This window comes from Myotis lucifugus, unplaced genomic scaffold (genome assembly GCF_000147115.1).
Source record: "Myotis lucifugus unplaced genomic scaffold, Myoluc2.0 scaffold_13, whole genome shotgun sequence".
NCBI lineage: Eukaryota > Metazoa > Chordata > Mammalia > Chiroptera > Vespertilionidae > Myotis > Myotis lucifugus.
The window spans coordinates 14741382-14757618 of NW_005871061.1; the positions used below are offsets into that span (position 1 = coordinate 14741382).

The 16237-nt window shown below is 41.5% G+C and overlaps 1 pseudogene; it reads left to right on the plus strand.

Annotated features, from left to right (window-relative positions):
* The first annotated feature begins 14822 nt into the window (after nt 1-14822).
* LOC102440139 lies at nt 14823-15324 on the plus strand (annotated as a pseudogene).
* Nucleotides 15325-16237: the final 913 nt, after the last annotated feature.

A 16237-nucleotide genomic window follows, 5' to 3' on the forward strand; every position in this document is an offset into this window, starting at 1 on the left:
TGCAAATTAACCACCATCTTTGTTGGCGGTTACAGTCATCTTGGCTGACAGTTAATTTGCATATACTCGTTGATTAGCCAATGGGAAGGGTAGCGGATGTACGCTAATTACCATGTTTCTCTTTTATTAGTGTAGATTCCAAAGACATATACAGCTTGAAAAGCTTTGGAAGCAGTTTCAAAAAAAACTAGCTTTTAAGTAACAAGAAAACAGTTATAGAAGAAAGTTTAAATTAAAAGAAAAAAAATGTTTTAATTTATTCAAGAGTGGGAACATCCTCCATGAAAATGTGTACCTTGACTGTGGATTGCTGGGTGGCCTTATCAAACCTTAGGAATTCAAATGCTTTTTACAATGACAAGAGAGTTTCATCTTATTTCTCTCCCAGGGTAGATGTCTGTCAACAGAAGGTGGACATCAATAAAAGGAGGGGCTTGCACAATCAATCCAGAAAGTCAGCAATCTATGAATAATCCAGAACCCTGGGGGGGCTGTCTCTCTCTTTTCCATGTCCCGCATGGAAAAGGAAACAGTCCATTTGCTGAGTGGAAGAGCTGGGGATTAAGAAATTAAAGAAAGACCAAGATGCATAAATAGATTTTAAGCTGGGGCCAGGTGGGCGCCATCCTCTCTGATGGAGAGGCGGCAAAGCACCCTGAGCCACACAGCAGGTTTATTTTAAAGGCCTAGATTTACATATCTAGTTCCGCCCCTGCCTGATTAACATGTCCAGCCTTATTGGGGAAGCATTTTCCCAGGGCGTGGCTCTGCCTACGCTCTGAGCTCAGCTGACAATAATTATAAAAAAATGCCTAGGTGCCTCCCAGGCGGCCCTCTACATCTCCCCCATTTTTGTTTTTTAAGCTACTATAATAAAAGTAAAATTTTAAACATTAATAGTAGGGCTCTAGAATTAAAACAATTGCAAACAATGCAAATGCAAAAACTAAACTACATACATGTTATCATTTTCAAAATTTGAACGTTAAGAACAAAACTGGCTATTAAATAATAACAACACAATGCCAATGCAAAACAACAATATGAGAAATCAGAACTATGGACATATTAACATTTTTGCTACTAAATGAAAAAAAAAGTCTTTTTTGCTGCTGGTGTATATTTACTCAGAGTTCTTGGACTTGGCTGTGCAAGACTTTGCAGAAGACTGGCAGCTAACAGATGCTAGCATGAGCAGGAACATGGTTGAAGAAGTAGCTTCAACTTCTTGCTTTTCCACAATCTGTTGCGCTTCAGGCGTTAACTTCTTCAGATGACTCCATATTGGCACAACAGTCCCTTGCATCTTTCAGTTTTCTTCTTCTTCCCCTTTGCTGTCATTAGGGCAGTACTTAGTCCTTTTGAGTGAATGGACACAGGAGCTTGTCTGAGTCCATTGTGGTGACAGATGTAATGCTCTGGCACCCGAATTGGCTGCATTGCTCCTTCCTTCTGGGCAACCTGCAGCAATGCACAGGTGCTGACTGCTATCATGACAAGGCATCTTCACCATCTCCATCTCCTAACTGTCTCTTCTGTCTTTGTGGCTGGAGCAATCTGGTCAGTTGGGATCTGTTGTTGCAGGAATCCACATGGTCTGGGAGCTGTTCTTCTGAAAATATACAAACGTATTCTCTACCAAAGGTTAATAAAGAAAACCTTCTCCTGGCTTTCCCTGATCTCATGTGTTTTTTCTGGGTGTCTTGCTGTTAGCATTAAATGAAAAATTTTATCTAAATGTAATTTAGTTATAGGATATTTTTCTTTACATGGTATTTTTCTACTATCCCCCCATTTTGATTTAATTATTAGGAGGCCTTTTGGAAAACTAACAATGCAGTCTAGATAACTTTAAATTCCAAATTTTTGCACAAAAATATGACTGCTTTAGGTTCATAGCATGTTAAGCAATTTTACCACGAAATGAAAATTTTGGTTAATACTTTTTGAATAATTACTTATTTCAAGTTAGCCAAATTTAATTTGAAAACTTGACAACTATTTTACTGTCAAATTTAATATTTTAACAATAATCTTAATTTGCACTGTGAATATTAATTGAAAGGATCACTTTACGTCCTTGAGGAGGCTTAAGCATTCCTGTTGTTAGGCTAGATTTAAATTTAGGGTCTGTTAACTAAGCCTTCGTTTTTCTGGGTACCATTTTCAGCTGGACCAAGACTCTTCTGTTATTTAGTTCCTGATCTGGGCTGCTCATGGGAAGCAAGAAGCAGCCACGGGGACAGGAGACCTTCCTCAGAAAGGGCGAGTGTTCAAGCCCGTGCACCATTGGGGGGGTGAGGATCTGTGCCCCACCTCTGTTGAACCCCAAGTTTTCTCCTACTGGCCCCCCAACTGTGCCTGTCTTAGGTTGCCCCTCCCTGAGGGGTCTTACCCGTCATTGACTACCAGCTGTACTCTGGGCCAAGTAGGGTGATGTGAGGTTCAGTTCTGTCTCCTTGTTAACCTATGTCCCTCTGGCCTCCATGCCCAGACACTGCCTTTGGATCCCCTCGCCTGCTGGTGGGCCCCGGCATTGATCATAGGGAACCCAGGTTTCTTCTCCAGAGAGGGCCCAGCTTACACCATTGGGCAAGAGACAGATCCATGGTACCAGCTTTTCATGATCTCAGCTTGAACGGAGAGCTCAGATAACAGCTGTAGACAATTGGAATCCTCTTGGCAAAAAAAAAAAGGTCAAGAGAGGTCAATACAGAATGCTTAAGTGCCTTCCCAGGAGGGAATAAATCCTTTCATGTAGAATTAATTTGTAAGTTTGTTTGGGATAAATGCACAATATACCGTTGTAAAGCATCAAAAATTATTAATAAAACTTTGTAGAATAATACCATGTAAGAGTATTCATGACAACTTAAATTTTAAACTGGCTGTCTCAAGGTTTGGAATGAGGAACCTAGTTAGCAAAAAAAGGCAATTTACAGAAGCAGAGACAGCATGCTATCCAAATTACAGTTTTGGGTAAACACATTATCTAGAGTCCTTGGGTAACCTAGGTTAAACTTAGGCATGTTATCTAAATTACAGTTTTGGGTCTAGAACCCTTGGGTGACCTGGGTTAAACTTAGGCATTTTATCTAGATTACAATTTTGAGTCTCCAGAACACTGAGCCGACACATTAACTGGAGCCCTTTGACCTTGGGATAGCCGTGCTGTCCCTCCCAGGTAAAGGAAAAATGTGCCTTTTACTAGGATTCAATTGCTTACAAGGATAGTAATTTAAGTAAGTGTTTTTTTTTAAAAAAAGGCAAGCAAATAAATTTAGTATTTAGTATACTTCTGATTCACAAGGGGCAAACGCTGCCCCACCTCCAGCCTAATTTTAAAATGCGGCAGCAAAGAGCTATTGTTATTTCAAATTACATCTTAAAATTCCACTGTTGTATTTTAAGAAATATTAAACAAAATAACTTGTTTTGCCCTTTCTCAGAGGCAAAAACTTAAAAAATATATTTATTAATTTTTATTTGATAAAGCTTTCCATGTGATTTCAAGTATATTAAATTTGGTTAAATTAAAAAATCCTTTAAAAAGAGAGAATAAATTTTTGAAAACATTTCAGGGCCCATGAAATTTCTCAAAGTCATTCCTTGGTTATAGTTTTGAAATCCAACTTGAACGACCCTCAAATATATATATATAGTGATTTAAAATTATATACTTCTTATAATTATTAGGAGATATCAATTAAATTTAAACTGGTTTTAAAATTTCGGTTGGGATCACAGAAATTGGATTACTGCTATCGGTCCCTTTTAAATACTTTGATATAAGCTATTTAACTTTTGTTTAGGGAGGGAACATATAACCTTTAATTTTCCTTAGTTTAAGGAAAGTAAGGTTTTTTAGATTTAAGAGATTAGAAAAATGACTTAGCCTTTTAAAGGAATACGAGCTCTATTGTCGGCCCTTATAAAGCCAACTGCTTAAAACATTGGTCTATCATATCACTTAAATTATATTAAGACCGTGATTGCTAACTTTATTAAGCATTAAAAATATCTTCTTAAAAATAGTATTAAATAAATCCGAGAGGCAAGCACACTTTCTGCCCCATCTGCATTTCTGTAGTAAAACTCCACCTTAAAGCTCCACCCCTGAAATCCCAGCCTGCCTCAGTGAGCAGACACTCCTTCTGTGATTGACTAAATCAGAGGGAGGGGCCGTTGCTGTTTCTAGATGGCGGCCCCCAGGGGAGCGAGCGGCTGGCCATGTGGCTGACATGGCAGCTGCCAAGTCATGCAGCCCAAAATGGTGGCTGTCTACACTGTTCTTTGACAGAGCAAGCCAACATCCCTAAAAGATAGATGACCAACATTATATTGTAGACAAACAGAAATCTCATTAGCTGTTTATACCCTTTATAATTATCTTAAAGAATATCAATCAAATTTAAACTGGTTTTTGTATTAAAAATTTTTCAGTTGAGATCATAAAATTAATCCTATTTTTTAAATCAGACCAAGAGTAACATATTTTGAATTTCTAATTATTTAAGAGAAAACACATTTTATTTTTTCAAAAACAAGTTATACTTTAGATATTTTATTAATTTCTCCCGACTCAATTTGCACTTTAAACTTTCAGAGCTTACAAGTCAAATATTAGCAGTTCTTTGACTAACTACATTTTTATATTTTTAAGAATAAATTTTAAAATCTAATAATTAACTTTAAACCATGTTTTTTCTGCCCTGGGAAACTGAGAAGCAAATCTGTATGTATTAAAAAATGATTACTGGTGGAAAGCTGATTTTAAAGGAGCCACCTTTTGGCCTCTTGATCTTTTCTGGGAAGGTTGGCTAGCAAAAGGTGTAGCCATTGAAATGCAAATTAACATTCCTAAAGATGGCTGCTGACAGGAATTGGATTACCTGCATGCTAGGGGAAGGGCTTGTCTACCTTTCCCTCCATAAAAAAAAAAGGTGTAGCTTTAAATGTTTTAATGGCAAGAAAAGAGACCTTAAACTTTCAGAGCTTTAAATCTTAGGTAGCAAATTAAATACTTAGCATTTTTCAAATCAATACTTTTACATTTAAGGATACATTTCAAATAAAATATAAGGCATTTTCAATTAATAGATTAACTTCTATCATTTAGATTTCATACTAGGCATACTTAGATCAACATTTCAGTATAATAAATCTCAATACTTTCAGATGATTTAAACTTAAAAGTTTTTAGTTTCCAGCCAATAAGCCTGGAATAGCTGTTAAATTTCAAAATGGTCACAATTTTCCTGCTGGGGAAGTCAAGAAGCAAACCCACAGCTATTCACATGTAAACTGGACTAACAACTTCCTGGTGGTACTTGCCTCAGGGCGGGAAATTTCAAAAGAGCTACTTTAAATCACCTTGGGAAACCAGCCTGTATTTCTTTCTCAGGTTCATCTCCGCCATTTTTAAGGCCAAAACAATCTCGGGTTTTTATTCTGTACACAGCAAAAGGTCAAGTTCGGCTCAAAACTATGCACACTCGTTTTTAAACTGGACTTTTCCCTTTACATGTGCACAGAAATCCCGGATGCATTTATGAATTTGTACATTAGCTGGAAAAAAGGATAAAGATAGGGAAGATGAAGCGAAGAAGTGGCTTTCTTGGGAAGTGACGTCCATATTGGATGGCCACGTGAGCTCCCCCCACCTCCTTGTTTCTTAGGGGGAAGATTCAGTAATGGTCTGGCATTTACTCTTTTTATTTTATTTATTTTTCAATTTTTATTTATTTTTATTTTTCAAGGAAAGAAAAGATTTTTTAAGATAAAGAATCATTGGCAGTTGCTGAGAAATTCCTTTAATCCTTTTCTACTTGGTTACAAGTAGTTTACACGTGGAGGCAGAGGAGATGCAGATGGTATTCTTAGAGACTCGCACCCTTCCACTCCAGGCTGTAAGGCCGTGGCTGCACCCCACTTAGACATTCTTAAACTCTCCTGTGCTGAATCAAGGCCATCACCAATTAAAATAGGAATTTTCTCTGGACTTTTTGCTGAGTATTGGTCACACAACTGCTTTCTAACTTTTTCCCAGGTTTCATCAACAAAGCTTAAGAAAGAAATCAAGAATTCGACTACAATTAACAGAGCATAGTTTAAAGCATTTTTTGAGAATTACCCACGTTTTACACCTGGCTATTTCATATCAATTCACAACAATACACTCCCCTTACCTTATTCCTTTAAATCTGTGTGCACACGCTTCTGGGAGTGACCCCCTCGATTTCTTCTCTTGTCTCCGTACTCAGTCCCTGTTGGGGGGGGGGCGCCAAATGTGGGGGGTTGTCTCTCTCTTTTCCATGTCCCGCATGGAAAAGGAAACAGTCCATTTGCTGAGTGGAGGAGCTGGGGATTAAGAAATTAAAGAAAGACCAAGATGCAGAAATAGATTTTAAGCTGGGGCCAGGTGGGCGCCATCCTCTCTGATGGAGAGGCGGCAAAGCACCCTGAGCCACACAGCAGGTTTATTTTAAAGGCCTAGATTTACATATCTAGTTCCGCCCCTGCCTGATTAACCCAATATTTATCTCCTCTGCCACACACCCTCCCTCCCAGCCAGTGAGCAAGATAATTACTCTCAAGTCAAGCTAAGTGTCCCCCAGTCACAGTGGCCCAATGCTGACATACAAAGCATACAAATAATCCTCAATCTGGCATAAAAGTGACAACTTTCTTGGAAGAAAAGCAGATACTGTAAATTTCTCAAAGTCTTCCTGAAACATTTTTAAAGTAATTTTTACTTCTTTAGAAAAAATGCATACATGGCAAACCATCTGTAATAAAAGGCCCATTCTATAAAATTTTACCTAGTCCTACTCATATCTACAATCATAATCATATTTAAAGACAAATATATCTATACTAATAAAAGAGTAATATGCTAATTAGACTGGGAGACCTTCCAGGAGACCTTCCATATGTTCTTCAGGACAAAGCCATGGTGGTGGGGCCGAGGTAGAGGCAGTTAGAGGCCAAGAGGGGAGGGCAGTTGTGGGTGATCAGGCTGGTGGGGGTTAGGGCCGTTGGGGGTAAGCAGACCAGCAGGGGGGCCAGTTAGGGGCAAGCAGGCCATCAGTGGGGGTCAGTTGGAGGTGATCAGGACAGTGGGGGGGTAGTTTGGAGTGACCAGGCCAGCAGGGGGACAGTTGGGGATGAGCAGGCCAGTGGGGATGGAAGGTAGGGGCGAGCAGCCAGCGGGGGGGGGGGCAGTTTGGGGTGATCAGGCTGGCAGGGGGGCATTTGGGGGCAAGCAGGCTGGCAGCCGGGGGGAGGGCAGTTGGGGGCGAACAGGCCGGCAGGCAGAGTGGTTAGAGGCAATCAGGCAGGCAGGCAGGCAGGTGAGCCGTTAGGAGCCAGCAGTCCCGGATTATGAGAGGGATGTCCGACTGCTGGTTTAGGCCCAATCCCTGTAAACTGGCAGGACATTTTCGAGGGGTCCCAAATTGGAGAGGGTGCAGGCCCGCCTGAGGAACACACCCTCCCCTGTGCACGAATTTTGTGCACCGGGCCACTAGTATGTTTTAATAAACTTCTATGTTTTCTCTTTTTTAAAATTTTATTTTGTTGTTTAAAATGTTACAGATAGTAGTACATTGTCTCCTTTTTTTTCCCCTTTGACCTTCCCCCAGCCTCCCCTACCCCACCCCCCCAGCACATGCCCTCACCCCACCCCCGCATTGTCTTGTGTCCATTGGTTATGCTTATATGCTTACATACAAGTCCTTCGATTGATCTCTTACCTCCCCCCACCAACACTCCCCAAACTTCCGACAGTAATTTGACAGTTTGTTTAATGCTTCTCTGCCACTGTATCTATCTTTTTGTTCATCAGGTTATAATGTTCTTTATTATCCATAAATGAGTGAGATCATGTGGTAACCTTTTTTTTGTAACAGGAACCCCAGTCAAGAATTTAGAATCATAGCAGAAAAATTATTTTTACCTCATTTACAGAAAAATATTTCCATGTCTCTTCCAGCTTCTAGTGCATCTAGATGTTTTTTGACTTGTGGAAACATAACTCCAATATACCTCCATCTTAACATCAATCTTCACATGGTCTTCTTCCCTTCTATCTCTTATAAGGATACTGGACATTGGGTTTTGTTAGGTCACCAAAGGAGGAATGCAGGAGGCCAGAATGGTGAGGGATTATGAATTTATTCAATCATTCACACACCAGGTGGCTGAGCCTGGATAGCTCCAGCACCCAGTGACATGATGGGACTCAGCGGCTTTTAAAGGACTTTTGGTGGGCTTTTTCTGGGCGGAGACTCCTTTATGCATACCAGGAGAGGAGATAATGGAATGTGATCACCGCAAGTAAAATGTGGTCAAAGGGAATGTCCATAGTAAAATGACCTGAAAAGCCAGTTCCCCGGGGAGGGGTATCAATTCAATTGCTCCATCAAACCTAACATTCCAGCCTTTTGTTTTATGGAATAGTGAAGAAGGTCATATCTCCTGTAATTGCTTCCTGCTGAGGTGGGACGTCGAGACCACAGGGGAATGGACTTTGATAGTAGTGGGCTGGACAAGGGGTGCAGCAGCATGATTTCCCCAATAGACTGGTTGGTGAAGTCTCGAGAGTGATCCTGTTGAGTGACTTGGGAGGTAAAAGCTGGTCCTGAGGCTGCCACAGCATCACTTGTATAGTTTTGCTGCTTTTCTGGGCCTGGAGCTGAAATACAACTGAGACTTAGATGTTACCTTTAGGGGGGAAAGATTAGGGGTCTCAGTTGCCTGACTAGTGATATGAAAGGGGAGAATAGGTTACCCTGGGGGTGAGGTTCTTGTTTTCCCAGTTTTGTCCCTTAATGGGCATCTACAGGTCTCTTGTAGGTCCTGAGACAGGATTTCAAAATAGGTAGAGCTGTGGTTAAGCTCCCTATGTGCTGGGGTCCAATCCCAGCAGGTCCAGGGGTCCCCAAAGGTGTGGACGGAGTCGGCGAAGAAGGAATGACACGAAGACAGCCTTCAGTTGGTCAGCAGCCTAGTCAGGACCTATAGCCAGGATCTCCAGCCAAAGTTCTGGTCGGAGTTCTGGTCAGGAACTGATGAGGATCTGACATTTATTGTCTTATTACATCCGTATTTATACCAGCCGATTCCAATCCCGTCAATTTCTATTACAAGGGTTAAGGTGTTTCTCATCTCCATTCCAGGGAGTAAAGACCATGTAGCTTAATTACCCGCCTGGCACTTAATTAAGGGGTTGTATCCCCTCCCTAACCTCAGGGAAAGATCCCCACCTGGGGAAACAACCTTTCTCGGAGAGGTGACCTTGGTTAAAACACATGGCGCTAAAGGGAGCAAACATATTAAAAACAGTATGCTACATACACCAGGTCCACTGAAACACATGCTGTGCAGATGCCTCTTTCCTGCAGCGACTGCGTCAAGCAGCAAGGATGGACCGGCCTCCGGCACCTATGGCAGTTCCAACCCCTGCTGTGATGCCCAGGGTTATGAGGAGAGGGATTATTGGTACTCTTCTTTTGTGTCAGATATGATGGGTTACAGGGACAGGTAAAGACTGATTATTGGGGGCTACATCTATATTGGGTGAGAGATGAGAGTACAGGTTACTGTCCAGCTGATGGGGAGACAGATGTATGTTTTCCCCACAAAGGAAGAAAATCCCTGATGATGGAGACAAGCTGAAAGGTGTAAGGAGAAGAGGTGGACTAAGGGGTATAAGATTCCCTTTCCCGGTTCCATGCTCTAAGCTGAGAGGGTAGTCACCATGGCACTACCAATAAGGAGTGACATATGAGTGGTTGAGATTTTATTGCAATGAAAGTGGGAGGGAATGCTAGAATGAGCTGTTATCCAAGGAAAAGAGAAAGGGAAGCAAAGGAGAAGTTGAGGCCAGGGGCCTGGATAGCTGGATAAGAAGTAAGACAGACTGGCTGTGATCAATTAATTGTAAGACACCACTGCACTCAGACCAGCCAAATTTAGTACTTTAAGTTTCCTGAGGTTATAATCTCCCATTCACATGCTTAACATGTTATTTTTACTGAACCTTAATCCTTGCTGTTTTTACTTTTAAACTGTAAATTCCTACATTAAAGACTTTTACATTCCTTCAGATAGAGCAACCAACTTGGTTGCCTTCCAGAAAAATAGGTAGGAGAGAGACATGCTTGTCAGTACTGCAATGCATACATCTCAAGTAAAAGTAACTTTATTTTTACTTATGGTGTCTCATTAATGGTGAGATTTAATGCTTAAATAATAACTTATAGTTTATTCTGTAAATAATAGTGGAAGAGAATTTTAAATTCCTTTTTTTTAAAGCTTAAATTTACTTCTAAACAGCATTCTTTTTGGCTAGTGCTAATTTGGATATATATGCAAATATTTACTTTGGACTTTACTAGAACCAGTTGCTCATAAAATATTGGCTTCTTATATGAATGAGTTTATATGAGACCTTGATGATATTGTGAAAAGTTAACTTATCAAGTAATTAAAGTATGCCCCTTTAGAAAAGCAAAGCAAGCAAACCTATACATTTGACCCATGAAGTACAGATGCCACCCCCCAACCACCACCCCCCTCCCAGCCAATCTGAAGAGCAGGCTAGGTGGGGGTCTGAGGCATTATGTACTCTCTTGTCTTAAAATTCTGCTGCTGAATATTCTGGTTTAGCTTAAGAAGTATCCAGCAACCTTGTCCTGCCAGTCTTGGAGACTGAAACCTCACTTTCTTTCTTAGAGTAAAATGGCCCTTTTACCATTCTTATAAATGGTTAACTTTAGAACTTATTTCTTTCTTTCAACATTTCTTTTTTCCTTCTCATTACAAAACCAACCTTCACAAATTTCACACTTTCAAATTAGCCTTCAAACCTTCTTTCTATGCCCTTTAAAAATGTATAACCATGCCTTGGACCTTCCATTACGTATTTCTACTCTAAAATTCTTTCTTTTTGTCATACTTTCAGCAACTTTATACAGACCTTTTCTTTCTTTTTTCTTTTAAAATGTATTAGAATTCTTCACTCTTAGAAACCCTTAATTTTTCAATGATAACCAAAAAGGTAAACAGCCAACATTTTCTTAGATTGACATTATTCAACACACTTTAAGCACACTCTTTACTTTCCAAAAATATGTACATTCCAACAAAGTTACAATAGACCTTCTGTAATAAAAACTAAGAGCAGGAGAATTAAAACATGTCTAGCAATCAATGTTTCAATATTGTATGCTATTTTAAAATATTTGGATATTTATCATTTAACTTGGCAATGTTTCAAAGTCTTTAAGTTAATAAAGACTTTGGAAAATTATGTATAGGTATATGAGGCTGAAGAAAAGGCGGGGGGGGGGGGGGCGGCTGGGCGGGGCGGGTAGGCCCCCGAGCCTGTTCCCAGGCCTCTAGCTGCTTGGATTCAAAACTGCCGGCTTTTTTCTTAGAGATAACATGCTAAGGTTTTAGAGATAATGAGCTCAGCTTCTGATAATAGTGAACTGTTAAGTTAGCATGTGCAGTAAAGAAAGTTGTTCTTTGGGAAAGGTGGGGGGGGGGGTAAGAAGGCGCTGAGGTCAGAGCAATTTTCAGAGCATTAAAGGGAGTGAAAATGTTGGCCTTTGGATCTAAAGGCTCAGTGAGTGGGTCCTTTTGCCATGTCATGTCATAGAGGAGCTTTGAAAGAAGACTAAAGTTGTGAACCCAGATGTGAGAGTACCCAGTGAGCCTGAGAAAGGAGAAAATTTCTTATTCAGAGGAGGGGACAGTCATGAGGAGATAAAGAGATAAACCATTTATAGTCCAAGGAATGACTCAGCCTTTTGGGGTGAGTGAATGAAACTGAGGTAGGTGACTGTGGCTTGGGACAACTGGGTTGCATGGTAGGCCTGGCCGGGCACGAGGCAGAATGAGAAAAGAATGAATGGGGGTATTTAGTAAGATGCAGTGTAAAGGTGAGGTGGCTAATGGCTGTGAGACTAATCCCTCAACCCCCATAATAGAGACTGAGGAGGTGATAAGGATCCCAGCAAATTCAGAGAGGGCAGAATAAGTGGCCCCAATGTCACTTAAAAAGGAGATCGGCTTACCTGCCACCACAGTCCTTACCCAAGGCTCTGTCCTCGTGATGTAAGTCTGTGGGGCCCTGTCAGGGCCTGGGCAGCTTTTTCAGTGGCCAGTCCCAGGAGGTCTGGGAGCTCCAATCCGGATCCAGAAGGCGGCCTTGCTGGACTGGCTGAGGTCCGACCCGGAGGGGCCAGACTACAGTCTGATTTCCAGTGGCCTTCCCTTCTGCACCTTGGGCAGAGCTCAGGCTGAAATCTCAGGTTTGAGCAGGACTTGGCTCAGTGCCCTTCCTTGGTACATTTGAAGTATGGGCCCAGAGGAGGCTTAGCCCCTGACTTACCTTTGGTAGGAGGACCAGCACTTTGTTTGAGTTTCATGAAAATGGTGGCTAGGAGCTGAAAGGCCTTTGTCTGGGCTCCGCCTTGGCCTGATCTCACCTTTGTTTTTGGATTTGGGTCCTCATCTCTATTATTAAAGACCTTAAAGGCCAGGTTAATGAGGTCTTTTTGAGGGGTTTGTGAACTTGTGTCTATTTTTTGAAGTTTGCAGCATATGTCAGAGGCTGGTTAGGATATAAATGTGTTCAGAACCATTTGCAACAGCATGGATGGAGCTGGAGAGCATTATGCTAAGTGAAATAAGTCAGTCAGAGAAAGATAAATGTCACATGCTTTCACTCATTTGTGGATTATAGTGAACAACGTAAACCGGTGAACAAAAACAGATGTAGAGACAGAGGAGCATCGATCAGATGCTCAAAACTCAGAGGGAAGGCAGGGGAGGGTGGGGGTGAGGGAGAAAGATCAACCAAAGGACTTGTATGCATGTATATAAGCATAAGTGATGAATATGGACAACAGGGGGTGAGGGTGAGGGCAGGATTGGGGGATGAGGGGACACTGGGGGGATAAGGACACATTTGTAATATCTTATTCAATAAAGGGAAAAAAAACTAAAAAAAAAACACAAAGAAGAAGGTTTTCCTCTGGGGAGGCGGAGTCTAAGGTAGTAAATTTCTGTAAGGCCTCCATGAGGCAGGAGAAAAAGAGAGCAGGGTTTTTGTCAGGGCCCTGAGTAATTTGATTAAATTTGTCATAATTGACCATAATACATTCAGTTCCTGCTGCCTCCCTCAGGGGTGGAATGGGCAGGGGAATAGAAAAGGCTGTTGAGGAAGGCATTCTTTGGGTGGCATGAGAACGAATGTTAGATGGGAAAAGGCTGTTTTGGAGCCCACGTTCTCAGGATTTGGGCTTTTAGGGGCTGGGGAAGAAGGTGGTTGCTGGTTAGGAGGGTCTGGGTTTTGGGAATCTACTGCAGGTGAGGGAGGGGATGTGTAAGGGGGTGGAGGTCAGTGGTCTGCTGGGTCAAGAGTAGATTCAGAATCACAATTGTTAGGGGTATGATGTTTTGTGTGAAGGAGAAAGTTCTGATGGGTAGAGCAGGACTGAGAGAGAGGATTGGGACTAAAGGGTGAAAAAAGGCCTGGATGTAGGGAATCTCTGACCATTTTTCATTGCAGTGACAGCAATTATCTAAATTTCTCAGTGTGTTAAAATTGAAAGTGCTGTTTTCAGGCCAGTGAGACTTATTATCTAGTTTATGTTGTGACCAAACAGTGTTACAAAATAAGGTGAGGTGATTGGGCATGATCTCCCTCGAGAGTGTGCAGAGGGAGTGTGGCGTAGCCCACGAGAGAGGAAGGGTGAGTGACAGACCACAAATCCAAAGGAGACTGTTTAGGGCAGGCGTCCCTGTTGCTAAACAAATCACCATGAGAAACGAGAGGTGACTCTCTGGACTGGGTGTTCCCAATCAGGAAGGACCCAAAGCCAAATGGCTGAGGAGTCTTCTAGCCTAGCGCTAGGACTTTTGAGACAAGAGACTTCTGAGAAGTCAGTGAGAGAGAGTGGGCAGAAGACCTGAGAGAAGGGAAATTGTGGAACTTCACTCACCTAGAGAAGATTGGCCGGTGTAACATGGAGGGTCATCAGTGGAGAAGGAGAGATTCCTGGTCCAGCATCCTCCTTGGCTGACTGGTGGGGGGTGAGAGGGAAGGCCATAAGGGAGGGAAGCCTGATCAAAGCTGGTAATTGAGTCACCTGAGTAGGATTTGAAGGTAAGCCTAGGACGAGCTGCCACTGCCTACTGCTATCCGAGTAGCAAACTCCGGGTGACAAAAGCCGAGGCGATGGCTCCCATCCCCGTGGAACTCTCCCAGGTTTTTGGCACCAAATGTTAGGTCGCAGAAGGAGGAATGCAGGAGGCTAGAATGGTGAGGGATTATGAATTTATTCGATCATCCACACACCAGGTGGCTAAGCCTGGATGGCTCCAGCACCCAAAGACATGAAGGGAGTCAGCGGCTTTTAAAGGACGTTTGGTGGGCTTTTTTCAGGGCGGAGACTTCTTTATGCCTACCTGCATACCCAGAGGGAAGATAATAGAATGTGGTCACCGCAAGTGAAATGTGGCCAAAGGGAAAAGCCAGTTCCTGGGGGAGGAGTATCAATTCAATTGCTTGATCAAACTTAACAGGTTTAGGGCTCATCCAGTTAACTCTGGATGATCTCATCTTGAGATCTTTAATTCTACCTGCAAAGATCATTTTTGCAATTAAGGCCACTATTAGAACTCTTAGAATTAATTTAAAAAATTCAGCAGAGGGGTCCCTGAGTGCTTCCGGCAGTAGAAAGGAGCTGCTGGTGTCCCAACCAGGAAAAGAGGCCAGGTCGCTGACAGTCCTGAAATTAGAGGGAGGAAATTTGTACAAATAAAGACTGACAGTGATGGATTAATTGGATTATTTCAAGATGAGCTTTCTATTACCCAAGCTGACTAGCAAAAAAGAAGTCAACCAGGCAATAAAGCACACTGCAGAGGAGGTGTTGGTTCTCAGGTTTGGGACAGACGAGGATACTGTCTGTCTGCACCTAGATGATATTCTTTCTAAGACCTCTTCTGACTTGAGTTAAAATGGCTGCTATAAATATGGTGGGTGTGGACCAAATTCCAGTTTATACACACTATTTTGACATCAGTTATATTCCATCTACTGTGTTTTTCTTCAATGGGCAGCATATGAAAGTGGATTATAGGTCTCCAGATCACTCTAAATTTGTGGGAAGTTTCAAAACCAAACAAGACTTCATAGATTTGATTGAAGTAATTTATCAAGGAGCAATGAGAAGAAAACTTATTGTTCAAAGTCCAATTGATCCCAATAATATTCCCAAATATGACCTTCTCTATCAAGACATTTAGCACAATCAAAATACCAACGGCATACTTCACAGATCTAGAACGAACTCTCCAAAAATTCATTTGGAATAAAAAAAGACCCCGAATAGCTGCAGCAATCCTGAGAAAGAAGAAAGTAGGTGGGATCTCAATACCAGATATCAAGATGTATTACAAAGCCACTGTTCTCAAAACTGCCTGGTACTGGCACAAGAACAGGCATATAGATCAATGGAATAGAATAGAGAACCCAGAAATCGGCCCAAACCAATATGCTCAATTAATATTTGACAAAGGAGGAAAGAACATTCAATGGAGCCAAGATAGTCTCTTCAATAAGTGGTGTTGGGAAAATTGGACAGATATATACAAGAAAATGAAACTAGACCACCAACTTACACCATATACAAAAATAAACTCAAAATGGATAAAGGACTTAAATGTACGACAGGAAACCATAAAAATTCTAGAGGAATCCAAAGGCAACAAAATCTCAGACATATGCCAAAGCAATTTCTTCACTGATACAGCTCCTAGGGCACTTGAAACTAAAGAGAAAATGAACAAATGGGACTACATCAAAATAAAAAGCTTCTGCACAGCAAAAGAAACCATCAACAAAACAACGAGAAAACCCACTGCGTGGGAAAACATATTTGCCAGTGTCATATCTGATAAGGGCCTAATCTCCAAAATTTATAGGGAACTCATACAACTTAACAAAAGGAAGATAAACAATCCAATCAAAAAATGGGCAAAGGACCTAAATAGACACCTTTCAAAAGAGGACATTCAGAAAGCCAAGAGACATATGAAAACATGCTCAAAGTCACTAATCATCTGAGAGATGCAAATCAAAACAACAATGAGGTACCATCTCACACCTGTCAGAATGGCTATCATCAACAAATCAACAAACGACAAGTGCTGGAGAGGA